We start from the raw sequence: 18,676 nt of genomic DNA, 5'->3' as shown, positions 1-18,676 counted from the left end.
TAGGTTAGAATAATTAATAATTTAAAATGACAAATGAATAAATTGTGATTAAAAAATAATTTGTTTTGACTCTCGAAATCCAAACATCATCACATAATTTAGGATGAAGAGAGTACCACATACATGAAGGACCACAACTTTTAATTAGGAAGAATACTTAAAAATTCCTTTTAAGTTTGGAATATAAGTTGTATAATTGAATTATTGGTAGTCTTAATTATTTCGTGGACTTAGCTATTTGGTAGCCTTTATACTCTTTAACGTGGACGAGATGTAGAACATAATTTATTTTTAGGTGTGTTAGAGTTTAAAAATATAAAATAAATAACAGATCACCAACCAGGTACGTAGGGTGTTTTCAGTCCACATATTTTTGAGTGTCATTTGGTACCTACTCACGCAGACACTATTTATGTGTATATTAAAGAATCCACCCATGCAAACAAAGTTATGCTCTACGTCTCGTCTACGTTAAAGAGTATAAAGGCTACCAAATTGCCAAATTCACTAAATAATTAAGACTACCAATAATTCAATCATACAACTTATAATCAAAATTTAGAAGAGATTTTTAGGTATTCTTCCTAATTAAAAGTTGTGGTCCTTCATTATGTGCTATTCTCTTCGTCCTAAATTATGTGATGATGTTCAAATTTCGAGAGTCAAAATAAATTATTTTTTAATCATAATTTATTCATTTGTCATTTTAAATTATTAATTATTATAATCTATATTATTTTAAACATAGTATTTAAGTGTGTAAATTTCATGTTCGAAGACTAAATGATTATATATATGTTTAAATCTAGGGTCAAAATTAAGAATAATATTAAAGTGGGTTAAGGTGATAGGTTGGATGTGGGTGAATTTTCTTAATGAATCAAAACTAAAAAAATTAAATAAAAAAATATGGATCTCCAATAAGAGGCCACGTGGTAAAATAATTTTTTAGAAAATTACCATTAAAAGTAATGATATAAATGAACTGATTTTATAATGATCATAACATGAATGAGCTCAACTTTTAATGGATAACATAAATAAGAAATTTCTGATAGTGCAGTACATATTTGAGCCTTTTTCCTATTGTCAATATATAAGAAGTTGACGTGCACACTAGATTAATACACGTCAACTTCTTCTACTGCTTCTATTAGATTCCATCATTAATTAAGATGACCAACAATGATTCAAAAAAGACTTGACAGGTCAATAAATTGTATTTATTAAAATATTTCATTCTTCTAACTTACATTCTTTCTGTTGGTGGCCTTTCAAGTTCATATTTAGCCAACTTGTCATGAGCATCCAAAAGCACACACACAAAGTAGTAGCCTTTCAACTGCAAAACTATACTACTCTGAAAAGATTTCATTTGATCCAATAGCTTACTCTCTTTGCCAGGGTTGGTTCTATTGCTAAACTTCATACCGGGAAAAGGTAAGATCATGTTCAAAGTCTCCTTCTTTTCTAGTTTTCTCTATCTTCTACCAGGGATTTCATTTTTCATTACGACTCAAAGATATAATAGAAATGTTTTTCTTTTGATTGTATGGACAACATAATAACATGATGGGGTTGGTCAAGAAAATAATAAAAATGATCCCTTATGTTTGAGATGGGCTTCAAATTATCTCTTGAAGATTCTTCTATGTAGTTTTGATCCATTTCGATTTGTTAAAAGTGAGAAGTCAATGAATTGTATTTTAATAATCTTGGAAGTCTTAATCTAGATCTAGCTATTTGATTGGTCATTTTGTGTTGTTCGCCTTTCGACTACTTCTTCATCCAATTACTTTAACCTTATTACAGATGTAGCTGTATTTCAGCTCATTACAAAATGATAGATTACACCTACAATATATACACAAAGCTAGGTACAAAAAGGTCAAGATCAGATCCCTTGCTTTTTACCTACAATATGTGACTATGTGTACCTACAATATGTGACTATGTGTATTTAACACAATCTAACAATTGATATACTGTCATGATCCGAACCGGAACCCTGACCGTGACGGACATCCCAAAACGTGAAGGCCTGAGAGCCCTTCTAACTTGTAATCATATACACCATTCATATGCAATTAAGGAAAAACGGAAATATACAATGAAACGGAATCATGGTCATAAGTCTGGAATAAATTCAATAGTGGAGAATGACATCCAATACCAACTAACAACGTTTGAAAACCGTCTGCGAAATCTCTACTACACAATCAACAACAACTATCTGAAAACTGGGACAAGGCCCCCAGTAGACCAAAACCATAGCTAATGATAAATATCTGAAAATAAATAGGCCTTTTGAAATATAGAAGGCTCACCAACGGGACTCTGCACTCCTGCCTGAAGAAATCTACTGCTTATCAGGACCCCTACACTGTGCCTCAGAACCTGGAAGGTAGGGGGTCAATACAGTTGTACTGGTACGCAAAGTAATCCAAAATAAAGCTTTTATATAAATAAATAATGGAGAGCAATTTGTCAAAACATCATACATAAAATAATTTTCAAAACACATGGGCACTTTTCTGAAAAATCATAAATCATTCTTGACAATGTAGTTTCTGATCTTCGTATTAATTCTGAGTTAGGTGACACTCCCCCACAAGTCTGATATTCCACGGGCTATATGGAATGCGCCACCAACTCGACGGGGAAGCCCCCAACCCGAGTGTGCCGCAAGGGTTGGAGTGTCTTAAGTCTGATACGCCACAGGGCACTAGGACAACGTATAATAATATACCCGGGTCGGCAAATCACGGTTTTGGGAAATGAGTTGTCTGAACTAATGCCTTCTTTGGGGAACCACCTAAGCTCTCTTTATGCCCAATTTTAGCTTGTTTTGAATATGAGTCATTCTGAAGTCTAAATCATGAAAATCTGATAAAGTCTGATTTCTGTATTAGACTCTCTGTTATGGCATTGTCTGATTTGGTATCGTCATACCATGACTTGCAAGTCGTAATTCTGAGCCTTAATGCATTAAGCATAATCTTTTCATTAAAACTCAATTCAGACCACCCAACATTTCAAATAGTATAAGAGATTTCATGTTCCGAAACATAAGTCAAAAACTATGCAAGAATCCTTCATACATATGGTGGTCATGTGTTTTTGGCAAAATATGCACTCTTTCATTATATGAATATTTTCAACATTTATCAACACAACTACCCTCTCTTTTGAAATCCAAGTCGTAATCCAATCATAACACAATTCAAGATATTTCATAACATGCTTTTCAAGATGCATTCAAACGATTTCATAGTATATCATAAATAAATGAAAAGCATCACAAAAGAGGGATTTTTCATGAATCATGCTCTCAATTCAATCATCAACCTTAAAACACATGCTTACATATATATATAATTTCAAATCAATTTGAGGGAAGGTCATAAGACCAAAACAATACCGTCAAGATTTCTAAAACATGAATGTATTCATAAATCCGAAACCCCTTTCTTAAAATCATGATTTCTACGCCCATAAGATTTTAGGAAAACTCCGCGTACCTTAAATTAGAAGCTTTTGAATGAACTCTAGCTTTTGGGATGCTATATGTACGATTGGTGGGTGCATCTTGTAGCCCTCGCAATGGGAATTCCGAATCTTGAAAAATTATTGAAAAACTACAGTTAAATCTTGAGATATATTGATCTTTGGGTTGAAACCCTAAGGAGTGTTCTTGAGATAATTTGATAGAAGTGAATGTATTTTGGTGTATTTGGGATTAAATCCCGTGTTTAAGATGATTGGGGGATTGAAAATACCCAAAACACACTTAATGATTCGGGGAAAAACTGAACAAAATAAGCCCAGCCGGACTTCTTAGGGCGGCGCCCTGCCTAGCCCGGGGGAGTACCTAGGGCGGCGTCCTGTCTATCCCGGGGGACTACCTTGGGCAGCGCCTTGGCTAGTCCGGCGGAGTAACCTGGGCGACGTGGGCTAATTGCCCCGAGCTACTGGTTTGGCATACCAAACATGCCCTTAAGCTCGTCTAAAAATTTCGAAACTCACCCGAGACGTACTCTTGTCTTGCCCCATTGCGTATCAACAAAAAAATCAAGGAACGGAGGTTGGAAAGGTCAAAAATAAAATTTCCGAAGATTGAGAGATAAAAATGAGACTAAGTCTCTTTGACACTTAGAAAAATTTCAAGTCTTTTCAACTCTTTGAGCATACTACTAGAATCTAACACCCGCATGGATTTTACGGGGTGTTACATTATCTCCCCTTTGGGATCATTCGTCCTCGAATAATGGGTAGGAACATTGAAGATTAAAGATATGGAATAACTCAGACATGATGTGTCTTCTAAGAAAGGATATAATTGATCTGAAACATTTAAACTTCTATCATGAAACTGAATTCTGAGCTTACTTGACCTTACTTGTTTTAAGGAGCTGATTCATGCTGCGAGTTTAGGCTTTCCCCCAAAGTGTTTATGCTCAAATCAAACACATTGGATTTGGAAGTGATAACTTATGTTAGTACGAATCATGAGTCAACAAGATTTAGATTGTACAAAGGTATTACACTGTTTGAGCTAAAATACTTGGGAAAATTTGAGATTATGCTCTGAACTCTTATGAACTGAGTCATGACTAAATAGTTGAATCTGAAACATGATGCTCTGATTGAACTGAATTCGCAATTTACATGGATGGAATAGATTATCTCTTGGGATGGTCGTACGCATGAGACCTCGGATAGTAGGACTGGGGGGAAAAGGTAGAAAACCACATTAACTTGTCTGCCTGACTGTTAAACTGAATTACAGACTGAATTATACCGAACACTTATACTTAAATGGAGTATCTCTTCAACACTCTTTCTAAAGAAGTTCTAGTAGCATTAGGGAGCAAAGAATCTTGGGCATGAGTTACACAAGACATCCAACTAAGGAATCACCACAATGACACTACTATATAACATGAAATAAGGACATATAGCTCATAAAATAGGATAGAATTTCTAGGCCTTAGGCGATGCAACTTCTTACTTCCAAGCTTAACAAACTTCTCGAATACTCCTCAACTGTACTATTCTTCTTAGATACCATACTCGTTGATTCAAATTGTGATCCTCATATGGGCATTGATAAATCTTTCTACTAATGTCTAAAGTAGCTTAAATCCTTTTACCGCGATCAAGCCTAACTCTAAATCACAAAATACAACATGCCACACTACGATACTAGTCCAAACCATATGATTCAACCTTCTATATCTTTTTAAAGTTCACACCCTACGCATATCGTGCCTTACCACTTCAATGACTAACTCTGATATCTTACTTTGGATTCACTAGCGGACATTGCGTTCCTCCACTTAAATCTCAACCTGACATTCAAGCCCATCTTTATAACCACATATGAACTTCACGGCAAACACCCATAAAGACATACTTCATATATATTCTCTAAATCACTATCAATACAGCTCACACGCTCTACCCCAAGAATATACACACAAAAATTTTTCCACTAACCATCACATGTATCAAAGACTTGGCCCCAAATCTTACTTCATACTTATGGCCTTGTCTAAAACAAGCATATAATGATCTTTCATCAATAAGAAACATTCACTCATCACCATAATCATTACATAAGGAGGAGTCACAAAAAGGTTAGAACATAAGACCTTAAAGCATGGAAGGATACTATACGAAATTTGACACTTAACTGAGGCCTGAGGAACAACGAATCAACATCATGGATTTATCAAAGTGATCTAAATTAGGGGCATACCTGGCTATAAGAAGAATCTCGCCAATCATTTGGCGTGTAGCATGAGTTATGGAAACTGAGCACATTATACAATGTGAGTACATGAGTCATGAGCTGCATGACCTCAATTTTTGGAGTTCATAACTTATGGACTGTGATTTCGACTATTAAAAGAACTAAAACCCCTCATTAAGGGACTGGAAAAGCACCTGATCCTCTATCATATGCATGAACGTGAACTATGATCATGGAACTGAAACTTAATGCATGAGTAGGTATTGGGATAATTGAAAAATATAGAAACAGAAATGGGTTGAGCCTCACCCTCACTTTCTGATGCTCTATATCATACAGGCATTTCTACTAGAATCTGAGAGACGGACTTAGTTACTTGTTCTATCATCTCTCACTTAGCCTTAAGCCATCATATTAAGTTTGGGAGATCCCTTACTAAACTCTAAACTGAACTACGCTTACTGCACTCTGGGGTCTGGAAACGACAATACACGTATATCATAGAACTCAACTCGAATGACCACTTGAAAGTGGAAAACCAACTGCTCATACTACTTTCTGAGATACACTCTATCTTTCTATAACCCCAATAGTCATCATATAATACTTGAACACTTACTAACTTCGAATCTTCATGAATATCCCTGTAGTTGAAGTGCACACCCTCTGGTGTTTCTATCCTTATTTCTATTAGTTCAACCTTCAAAACTCAAACTTAGATTCTAACACTTAACATGGATATCACCAAGTCTTTGATGAACCATACTTCTTCCGTCATAGCCTACCAATATTGCGACCCCAAACTTATATCTCTCTACCATGAGGATCAAGATCCTATCAAAAGGCTCAACCCTATAAGTCAAAAACTCTTTAACTTGGCCACTTGGAACACCTTTTACCATCTAACTTGTCTTTCTCCACCTAGCAACTCAATGGTACCACTAGCCACACACAACATGTAATAGCCTTAGAAAAAAATCCCGCAACCTCATATCACCTTGGGCATACTTCTACCTCATACATACAACATCATACTTCATTACGAATCAAATAAACTTAAGCTCTTACATGCACTGTTCAAGCCTATTAGATCGCTTCCATAAAACTAGTATCTTAACCAAGAAACCATCACATCTACCTTCATGGCCATCAACTGTTCAAACTTAATGTCTAGTGCTAAACATGGTTTACAACCCAACCTTACACACAATTCTCACAAAACATACATCATTAATCTTTAGCCACTATTCTTACATCCACATTCTACATTAAATTCAAGCCTATTGTCTAACATCAATCATCTACCACCAATGAAGAATGCAACATAATATACTAGTCCATCAAATTGGGACATTCTATCCAAATACCTCAAAAATGTACTACATACCTTCTCACAAGTAGTACTAATTTACAACTACCAACGAAAAGTGGGTCGGGGGGGGGGGGGTAAAGTCACATAATAGACATGGTCAACCTTAATCTTATATTATAACCCCATACAATGTTATCTACTTATATGGATTTTTCACATCACACTTACCTACCCAAGCGTACATTTAGACTATTTTCAATTTCCACAAACAACCATGAGTCTATAATCCTAACTTACTGGCTAATCTAGCCATTTTCATACTTCAAGCAAACAACAATTCACCTTGATTAATAACTCCTTTACCTTCTACTAAAATAACACACAAGGACGTATCACTTCATTACCAACTCAATCTCATACAAAATTATTCGGCTATACCTATATTCAACCAACATAAGAACAATAAGTTGAACAACAAGTTGCTAGTGAATCGAAATAGGCCTCACATGACTCACGAGACTTTGATTTTTTTGTGTTTTGAACAAGAAAATAAAACGAATAACCAAGCAACTATGCTAGTGAATCGAAAGATCCCCACACGGCTTCACTAGACTTTTTGTTTTCAACAACACAATGATATCAAGATTACAAGATATAGAAACTTGACACATAATAATCAATCATCTAAGAATACACATATTACTCTGTATAAATAAAAATCTGAGTCAAACACTTTCCCCACAGACCACCATACAATCCACACATGCTACTAGATACCACATTAGTCTATCACTATAAAGGGGTAAATCATCCTCAAATATCGGCTATTCGACTAAAATATTTATCTACATAGAAGTCACCCTTATTCTGACTCCTAACTTTGTGACTTCATAACATCAGCTTCTTGGTCTAATCTCACTACCAATAGGTTATGACACCGACACTTTAACTTATTCTACTACTCGGGTGGAAATACAGTTCCAACAAGTCTGCTACACATCATTCCCCTTTTAGGCATGACATCTGCAACATAATTTTTTTTTTGAAAAGCACTGAATACCCTTAATACCGCAGGCTGACAAGCACGATTTCGTCAGAACCAAAGTTCACACTAGAATCAATACACTCTGAAGCACTAACGGACTCTTCTCAAGTCCTTGCACAATTTTAAAATCTTATATGGCTTAATCAGAGAGTACCATACTATTTAAACTCTAAACTTCTGCACTTGATTCACCTCAACAATAAAACATATTTGAGCACATCAAAGTAAGGAAAGAATTGGGATAATATTACTTTCGTATGGGCAACACCATAAGATGAATTAGAGTATGAAAAAGGAACATTCTGACTCCATAGCACGAACTAGAACATGAAGAAAGAGAAACATTCCTAAACGCCTAGTAGCCTCCTACTTATAAGTGTGGCGCGCTACACACCCATAAACAAGACTCTACCCGACGTGATTTCGCAGACACTCTATGACCATGAACCGTGCTTTGATACCAAGTTTGTCACGACCCGAACCGGGGCCCTGTCCATGACGGACATCCCAAACTATGAAGGCCTGAGAGACCTTCTAACTTGTAATCATATACACCATTCATATACAATTAAGGAAAAACGAAAATATACAATGAAACGGAATCATGGTCATAAGTTTGAAATAAGTTCAATAGTGGAGAATGACATCCAATACCAACTAACAACGTCTGAACACCGTTTGCGAAATCTCTACTACACAATCAACAACAACTATCTGAAAATTGGGACAAGGCCCCCAGTAGATCAAAACCATAGCTAATGATAAATGTCTGAAAATAAATAGGCCTTTTGAAATATAGAAGGCTCACCAATGGGACTCTACACTCCTGCTTGTTATCAGGACCCCTAGACTGTGCCTCAGAACATGGAAGGTAGGGGGGTCAATATAGTTGTACTGGTACGCAAAGTAATTCAAAATAAAGCTTTTATATAAATAAAATAATGAAGAGCAATTTGTCAAAACATTATACATAAAATAGTTTTCAAAACACATGGGCACTTTTCTGAAAAATCATAAATCATTCTTGACAATGCAGTTTCTGATCTTCGTATTAATTCTGAGTTAGGTGGCGCTCCCCTACAAGTCTGATATTCCACGGGCTATATGAAATCTGCCATTGACTCAGCGGGGAAGCCCCCAACCCGAGTGTGCTGCAAGGGTTGGAGTGTCTAAGTCTGATACGCCACAGGGCACTAGGCCAGCATATAATAATATACCCGGATCGGCAAATCACGATTTTGGGTAATGAGCTGCCTGAACTCATGCCTTCTTCGGGGAACCATCTAAGCTCTCTTTATGCCCAATTTTAGCCTGTTCTGAATATGAGTCATTCTGAAGTCTAAATCATGATAAAGTCTGATTTTTGTATTATTCTAAGTCTGTTATGGCATTGTCGGATTTGGTATCGTCATACCAAGACTTGCAAGTCGTAATTCTGAGCCATAATGCATTAAGCATAATCTTTTCATTAAAACACAATTCAGACCACCCAACATTTCAAATAGTATAAGAGATTTCATGTTCCGAAACATCAGTCAAAAACTATGCAAGAATCCTTCAAACATATGGTGGTCATGTGTTTCTGGCAAAATCATGCACTCTTTCATTATATGAATATTTTCAACATTTATCAACACAACTACCCTTTCTTTTAAAATCCAAGTCGTAATCCTATCATAGCACAATTTAAGACATTTCATAACATGCTTTTCAAGATGCATTCAAACAATTTCATAGTATATCATAATTAAATGAAAATCATCACAAGAGAGGGATTTTTCATGAATCATGCTCTTAATTCAATCATCAACCTTAAAACACATGCTTACATATATAAATAATTTCAAATCTATTTGGGGGAAGGTCATAAGACCAAAACAATACCGTCAAGATTTCTAAAACATGAATGTATTCATAAATCCGAAACCCCTTTCTTAAAATCATGATTTCTACGCCCATAAGATTTTAGGAAAACTCCGCGTACCTTAAATTAGAAGCTTTTGAATGAACTCTAGCTTTTGGGATGCTATACGTACGATTAGTGGGTGCATCTTGTATCCCTCGCAATGGGGATTCCGAATCTTGAAGAATTATTGAAAAGCTACGGTTAAATCTTGAGATATATTGATCTTTGGGTTGAAACCCTAAGAAGTGTTCTTGAGATAATTTGATAGAAGTGAATGTATTTGGTGTATTTGGGATTAAATCCCGTGTTTAAGATTATTGGGGGATTGAAAATACCCAAAACACCCTTAATAAGCCCAACCGGACTTCCTAGGGTGGCGCCCTGCCTAGCCCGGGGGAGTACCCAGAACGGCGTCCTGCCTATCCCGGGGGACTACCCTGGGCGGCACCTTGGCTAGTCCGGGGGAGTAACCTGGGCGACGCGGGCTAATTGCCCCAAGCTACTGGTTTGGCATACCAAACATGCCCTTAAGCTTGTCTAAAAATTAAAAAACTCACCCGAGACGTACTCTTGTCTTGCCCCATCGCGTATCAACAAAAAAAATCAAGGAACGGAGGTCGGGAAGGTCGAAAAATAAAATTCCCGAAGATTGAGAGATAAAAATGAGACTAAGTCTCTTTGACACTTAGAAAAATTTCTAGTCTTTTAAACTCTTTGAGCATACTACTACAAGCTAACACCCGTATGGATTTTACGGGGTGTTCCATATACTTTGACAAATATCTTGACACTGGTATCTGACTATCTTAACATTCCCCCTCAAGCTGGAGCATACATGTCATGTGCACCGAGCTTGCCACAAATGTATCAAATCCGAGCTCCTCTAAGGGACTTAGTCAAAATATCTGCCACTTGGTCATTTGAACCGACGAAGCTGGTGACAATGCATCCAGACTCAATCTTATGCTTAGTCAAATGACAGTTCACTTCTATATTTTCGTTCTTTCATGAAAACTGAATTTGAGGCAATATGTTGGGCGGCCTGATTGTCACATATAAGCTTCATCTGTTTGAATTCAACGCATTTTCTCTTGGAGAGGTTGTTTTAGCTAAATAAGCTCGCATGTAACAAGGGCCATAGCTCGATATTCAGCTTCCGCACTAGATCTGGCAACAATATCTTGCTCTTTACTTTTCCAAGAAATTAAATTACCTCCAATCATGACGCAATACCCAGACGTAAAGCGTCTATCTGTTGGAGAACCTGCCCAATCCGCATCAGAATATCCAACAATGTTTCTGTGACCTTTGTTTTTATATATCAATCCTTGTCCTGGAGCACTTTTGACGTATCGGAGAATGCGAATTACTGCATCCCAACGATCTTTACATGGAGCTTAGAGAAACTTAATAACCACGCTTACTACAAATGAAATATCCGGGCGTGTGATAGTGAGATAATTCAGTTTACCGACCAATCTTCTATATCTACCGGGATCTTTCAGTGGCTCCCCCTGTCCAGGGATGAGTTTGATGTTTGGATCCGTAGGAGTGTCAATGGGTTTGCAATTTAACATGCATGTCTCTTCTAATATGTCCAAAGCATATTTTCTTTGTGAGATAGCAATACTTGTCTTGGATTGTGCTACCTCAATTCCCAAAAAATACTTTAACTTCCCAAATCTTTGGTTTGAAAGTCATTGAACAAATATTGCTTTAGCGTTGATATTCCTTCTGGATCATTTCCAGTTATGACAATGTCGTCAACATAAACGACCAGATAAATGTTCTTTTCTGGACCATTATGTTGATAAAAAACAGAGTGGTCTGCTTTACTTTGAGACATGCCAAATTGTTGGACGACAGAACTAAATCTGCCAAACCATGCCCTTGGAGATTGCTTGAGGCCATATAGAGAACGTTTGAGACGGTAAACTAAGTCTGAGCCCCCCTGAGCAACAAATCCAGGAGGTTGCTCCATATAAAATTCCTCAGCAAGTTCACCATGTAAAAATGCATTCTTAATATCTAGTTGATGAAGTGGCCAATGTATCAGGACTCGGAGTAGTGCTATAATTATCATTGTTAAGAGGACGAGCATGTCAAGTGTATACTTGAAGGAAGGAGTGGTTTGAGGGTTTTCTGAAATAGTGACTTGTTGTAGAGGAAGTATAGGAACTGGCAAAACTTGAGGAATTAAACTTCTGCTAGTAGTGCTTGGTGTAAAATAGGGAGATGTTTCAAAAAATGTCACATCTGCACTAATAAAATAATTATTTGTTTTTGGATCATAGCATTTGTAACCTTTTTGGTGCCGAGAGTATCCTAGAAAGACACACTTATTGATTTTGGTTGGAGTTTGTCATTTCTAGTACTTTGATCATGGACAAAGCAAATACATCCAAACACTCTCAAAGGTAGATGATAAGGATTTTGACTTGGTTAGACAAGCAAAGGAATTACCCGTTTGTGGGGTGCCAGCTAAAGGTGATTGTTGTGTAGCCGCTTGATATTGCAGGTAATCATTATAATCTGCTCCAGATAAAGTAATAGAATTACACAGTTGACCCTCTGTATCTTTACGGATCTGAGCCACGTGAGCTGTACTACGATTGTTAGTACGTTGTGGTCGACCATGCAATTTCCAACAAGTTTGTCGAGTATGGCCTAGCTTGTTGCAATAGTTGCAATAGGGTCTAGAGTTTCTAATGTTTCCCCTTTTCTGGACATTTTGTTCCTGTGAGTTCTCATTTTTCACATTTTTCATAGCTAATACAGATGTCTCAACGTTATTGGTATCGGTTGTTTCTAAACCAATACGCAGTAATTGAGCTGAAACGTCGATTAAGGAAGGAACTGATGAACTTGCCAAGATTTGATCCCTTATAGGGCTCAAATCAGATTGAAGTCCTTTTAGTGCTAGAACCATAAAGAACTTATCTCCTTGTTGCTCCAGCGTGGTGACACTTTCAGAAAGTGGCATGAGAGAGTCAAATTGATCTTTCAAGGTATCGATTTGTCCTAAATAACTCTCCATATCTTGATTATTCTGCTGAAGTTGGACCAAGTCTGAGACAACCTTGTATATACGTTGTATGTCATTCGCATACAAAGTCTTAGCTTTAGTCCAAACTTTATAGCAAGTTTTACAAGATTGAAATAGATTGAGTAATTTAGGATCCAAAGAGTTCCATAAGAGATTGCATAATTGAGCATCAATTCGAGTCCACTTAGTCGTTTCACTAGCAACAATATCACTAGTATTTTTAACTAAATGATCCTCATATCCTTGTCCCATAAACCACATCTCGACAGATGAAGACCATGGTGTGTAATTTTTACTACCTTCCAATTTCATGGTAGTTATAACAGGACAACTTGAAATAGAGGAAAACATGGATTTGAAATCACCTGAAGATTCAGTTTTCTCTGAGACATTAGTTAGAGATTCACCTTTCTCTGACATTATGGCTTCAACAACTAACTGAAATTCCAAGAACATGAGTTACAAAAAAAAGATTTTTTTTTTTTGGGTGAACAGAACTTGAAACAAAGGAAATAGAAGAACAAAGTTCCTCTTGATGACTAAAGATCTGGAAGAACTATTTCAGATCTTAACTGAACAAGAGCTTCGCCAGAAAAAGGAAGAAACAGTCGATGAAGATGACTGATTTTGCTGAAAATTATATGAGTGATGGGTAAGATTAGAATGAACGATTGGACCTCACAAACTCAGAATGACAGTTTGACATGGCTTGGAAAACCTGCAGGAAGTGCTGCTAGTAAAGGAAGAAGCTGGAATAGTTATGGGAAATCTATCAAAATAGTCACTGGAAAAGGCAACTTGAGCCTCTACAAAGACAGCAGGAGGCTTTGATACCATATTACAGATGTAGCTGTATTTCAGCTCATTACAAAACGATAGATTACACCTAGAATATATACACAAAGCTAGGTGCAAAAAGGTCAGGATCAGATCCCTGATATCCTGCTTTTTACCTACAATATGTGACTGTGTACCTACAATATGTGACTATGTGTATCTAACACAATCTAACAATTGATAGACTTTGACAAATATCTTGACATTGGTATCTGACTATCTTAACAAACCTGTCCCACAGAAATATGTCAAAAGGTATGACTATGATGAAGGAATCCTAATGAGTGGTCTCGGGATGTGGTGGGATGAATGAGAATTCAGACTTTAATTTGACTTTGGTGAATGAATGCAATGGTTTGCCTAGCAGGTTGTGGATTGTTAGATGTCAGTCCTAGCTTCAAAATTCGTGGTCGTGACACGATCCCATTATAGTCATTAGGTTAATAGTATATATATAACTCAGCACAAGTCTAAGTCATCTTATAATAGTTATTAGTTAAATTTAACAATCACAAGTTCAGAATTTATCGTACGTAGTTTTACCATGTATTTTTTGAAGATGCTGCTCCGTGACCTCCTAACAACAACTTTAATAGTTACTCCAAGACATCACCAACGGGTTCTCATTGTTGTAGTAGAAATTTTCAATGTTAAAAGATGTCCACAATGTTTTAATATAATCCATAACACTTGTATAATAAATAGCTTACTTGTCTATCTTATACCAGGTATTTCATTTTTTCATTACAACTCAATATAACAGAAAGATGTTTCTTTTGATTTTATTGAAATTATCTCTTAAAGATCCTTCTAAGCAGTTTTGATTTGTTAAAAACCGATGATTTTCACAGCATACTTCATTTTCTTCTAGTTCGTAAAACTCTATGATGATTATCGCATTTTTCTCTATCTTCTTCCAGGATTTCTATTGCTATGTAATTTTATTCTCCTGATAAACTTTTAATATATCAGACCCTCAGAATTTGAAAGGAAGAGAACTTCAAAGACACCTACAGTCATGGAAAATGAAGGAGAAAGAAAAAACAACTTTGTGGTAAGTCATACTCGCTCCGTTCCTAAATAATTGTTGTTTCATTTTGGGTACACCCTTAAGAAAATATTCATTCCTAGAAAACAAAAATGTTTTTACTAACTATTTGTTTGGCAGGTATCATTTTCTGCTCTTTGCAAGGACGCTGTCAACGTTCTGGATTTCATGGAGAGGTTAAAGAATGAAGAAGACCAAAATGCTGTCGACATAGCGGATCAAATTGAAGAGCTGAAATCGGTGCTTGCATTTATTTGTACGTACATCCAGATTTCTTATTCTGATTTGGAAGAGTTTGAAGATATAATGAGTGCTGCAAGACAATGGGTTGAGAATTTGCTTCGACCAATTTTGGATGATGTTGACAGTAACGTTGGGTGTAAATACACAATGGATCATGTTCTTCCTAGCCTCATGGATAATATCAATGATTTTATCAGCTTGTGTCATCATTCTACATCAAGTACCATGATGACTGACGAGCAGTTGAACTTCCTGCTCCAGAATCTCCATCATCGATGCAAGTATCGTGCTGAACAGATTTTTCCATTAGAGACTCAGGATGAGATTCTTCAGAATGTGTCTGTCAACATGAAAGATTTCCACGGGTTGATAGTGAATGGTTGCATTGAGCACGTGATTGTTCAATATGTTTTGCCTCAGTTTCAACTCATGGCTGAGAGAGTTGGAATCTTCCTATGGCATGATCGACTTGACAGAGGATATTTTCAAAAGGTTCCCCAATATTCAAGGTCTTGAATTTAGTCTCAAGGAATCATGGGATTATTCAACAGAGGGATATTGGTTCCCGAAATTGGATTTCCTAACTGAACTAGATTTCCTTAGAGTAGAATTTGAAAGTTCAAACACAAATGACAGTACGCCCTCTGTAACGACAAATTGGTCGTGGGATTTTCACTTCCCTTCCAATTTGAATACATTGTCGTTGTTTGACTTTCCTCTGACATTCGATTCTCTATCAACAATAGCGAGACTGCCCAACCTTAAAGAGTTGTACCTTAGGAGAACACTCATCCAAGAGGAAGAATGGAACATGGGGGAGGAAGACACCTTTGAGAATCTCAAATATTTGGATTTGAAAGGAATGACTCTCGCTAAGTGGGAGTTTGAAGTGGAATCCTTTCCCGTGCTTGAGAAATTAGTACTGCAGGGATGTCATAAACTTGATGATATTCCATCAAGTTTTGGCGATATTTGTTCATTGAAAATCATCAAACTTGTAGAGAGTCCTCAACTTGAAGATTCTGCTATGGAGATTAAACAATGTGTTGAAGATATGACGGGAGAAGACAAGCTTCAGATCCTTGGCCCGAATAATATCCCATTATCTAAGACAGGTTCTCCTCTATTATTTTGCTGCTTAGAACCAAAATTTACGCGTGTTGTTTACAATATGTTTGATGAATTCTCAATTGAACTTTTTGTGAAATTCAAGTAAAAATGTGTCGATGATGTGATCCCGATTCATCACAATAAGCTTTCGGTAATAGGTAAAAAAAAACAAACTAAAATGGCAAGCATTTGTTATGATATATGCTCAAGTGTGCAGATAATTTTCACAATTTTTTCAGAAGACTTATGACGGTAATGTGTATAACATTTTGGGATAATGTTTGGTAAACATCATTTGATGTTTGACCTTGATGAATAACTCGGAAATGACATTTTACGCATGTTTTATACATCAGATCCTGAGAATTTGGAAGGAAGGGTTGGAGAAGTTACTCTGGTAGAATGAAGAAAATGAAGGAGAAATAAAGGAGGAAACAAACAACTCATCGGTACGTCATACAATAGTCATCCATGTTAAACGTTATACATATGTTCAATGAGTTGTTATTCAAAAGTTCAAAATCTGAAGCATAAATAATAGAAGTTTCTTTCATTCTGTCCTTTTCAATAAGCAGAACCCTTCCCTGCTTCCCCGAGCTCTTCCGACATGCTCAGTTCACACCTCCTAGTTGGCGTGCCGCTGCTATGCCTAGAACTGTGAGTTTGCTGCTACAGAATGCCAGCGACTTCAACTGTAAGTCTCTCTTTGAAACATAGATGAAATTGGCAACCTCTATACCATATGCAAGTCATCCAATATCTCAGTTTTTGTATATCTTTCAAGAAATATCATCATCACAAACAATGTGAAACCTCTGCAGGTAATAAAGTTACCGAGAAAGTCCAATTCAAGAAGAAGTGAGATATTCGTAGTGCAAAGAGTTTGAATTGTGATGCAATGTGGTGAATTTACGTCACCAAGAATCAGCCACCGATAAGCATTTGGAGTTGATAGACTGTTGTTTCTAATGATCAAGATGTTCAAATAGGTGCTGCTGACCATGCTGCAATAGTAAGTGTTGTTCCTAAGGATATGCCATCTCAAGCTTTTAGGAAAAATTGGTGCCTATTTTCCTCCTGTTTCTAAGAAAAAGAAGTTTATCGATATTGCACTATGTAATTGACTATTACCTCTTTCATTGGTAGATTGCAAGTTGAATATCTTCGACAGGCCCAGCATGGCTATCGGCCTCTTTCACTGATGAACATGCTTCTCCTGTTCCTTTGTCAAGAATCCTCAAGGCCTCCATTGTTTTTTCTCACAATTTGATGCCATTTGAATCTTTCTGGGGCCATGGAGGTTCTAGGTTAAATCGTCCTAGTTTATTCTTCTCCGATTTTGGTTTCTAACCGTGGCTTCTTTTCTGCTAGTGGCACCTTTAAGTCCATTAAATATATGATTGATGAGTTTAGCGAAGAGAAATCTGTTACCTAGCTGCTACTCAATTGGAAATGAAGCAACTTTTACTCAAATACACTTCATGGAAACTATCACCTTAGAGGGATTGCATCACAAAGTTTAATGCAGGAAGGTTCCGATGGAGATGAAGAATCTATCGCTTTGAGTTATTCAAGTGGTTAGAGTAGTGCAGATATATCACCCTGGCATCTGCTTAAATCATCCAAGAGGAATCCGATATTCGTTTTATGTCAAATAATGCGTGGAGGAACTCTCGATATACCAATAAAAACAATTACATGCATGAATGAAATTTTGTAAGGATAATTTTCATGTGGTATTGTGATCATTAATGTTGTACACCAAAGTACTATTTCTATCGCTGCTTTCGTTACTTTTAACTTAATAGACATTTTTAGCAGAAAAGTGATACAGATACATTGGTTCATGGGTGTTGAACGTGGGGGTTTGCTCTTATTTTACCGGAGGGGTTTGAATTAGCTCCTCCCGATCGTATCTCTCTTGAGATGAAAGAAAAGATTGACAATTTGTCTTTTCATAGCTATCACCCTCCCCCCCTCCCCCCCCAAAAAAATAAAAATTCTTGCCTGTCACTGGTAAAAAATGTAGTGAAATAAGCTTCCCTATTCTTTCCCCAGATCCAGCTACTAAGAAGGATGTGCACTTCTCAAAATATCCTCTATACGTAGGCAGGAACAGGAAAAGAGTCAGATTTATCCCAACAACAGCAAGAGTAAGAATACAGTTTCTAATGCTACAGCACCAGGTATAGTAAGCAAAATCATATGAAAAGACAAAGGGGTATATGAGATAACCATAATGGATGCATCGGATGAGCGTCGAGTAGTTGAGATTATCCCTTCCGGACTATAACTTCTTGTTCCGAGGGCGAATAACCAATCCAATAAGTCTTTCTGGTTGCCGGATCTCCCCCAATAGACTCCTTTTTATAGG

The 18,676-nt window shown here is 36.7% G+C and overlaps 1 non-coding gene across 3 annotated transcripts; it reads left to right on the top strand.

Annotated features, from left to right (window-relative positions):
- The first annotated feature begins 1,181 nt into the window (after nt 1-1,181).
- Nucleotides 1,182-18,078, top strand: LOC107873595. Of its 3 annotated transcripts, XR_007056355.1 has the most exons (8): nt 1,251-1,440; nt 1,813-1,887; nt 14,874-14,955; nt 15,070-16,307; nt 16,659-16,751; nt 16,878-16,996; nt 17,124-17,314; nt 17,449-18,078. It is a non-coding gene; the product is annotated as an uncharacterized LOC107873595 (transcript). The 3 variants fall into 3 exon arrangements; XR_007056354.1 differs by lacking the exon at nt 1,813-1,887 and having other exon boundaries at nt 1,182-1,440; XR_007056353.1 differs by lacking the exon at nt 1,813-1,887 and having other exon boundaries at nt 14,822-14,955.
- The last annotated feature ends 598 nt before the right edge of the window (nt 18,079-18,676 follow it).

This window comes from Capsicum annuum, chromosome 6 (genome assembly GCF_002878395.1).
Source record: "Capsicum annuum cultivar UCD-10X-F1 chromosome 6, UCD10Xv1.1, whole genome shotgun sequence".
Classification (NCBI taxonomy): domain Eukaryota; kingdom Viridiplantae; phylum Streptophyta; class Magnoliopsida; order Solanales; family Solanaceae; genus Capsicum; species Capsicum annuum.
The sequence above is the reverse complement of the archived record's forward strand: the minus strand, read 5'-3'. Positions and strand labels throughout refer to the sequence as shown.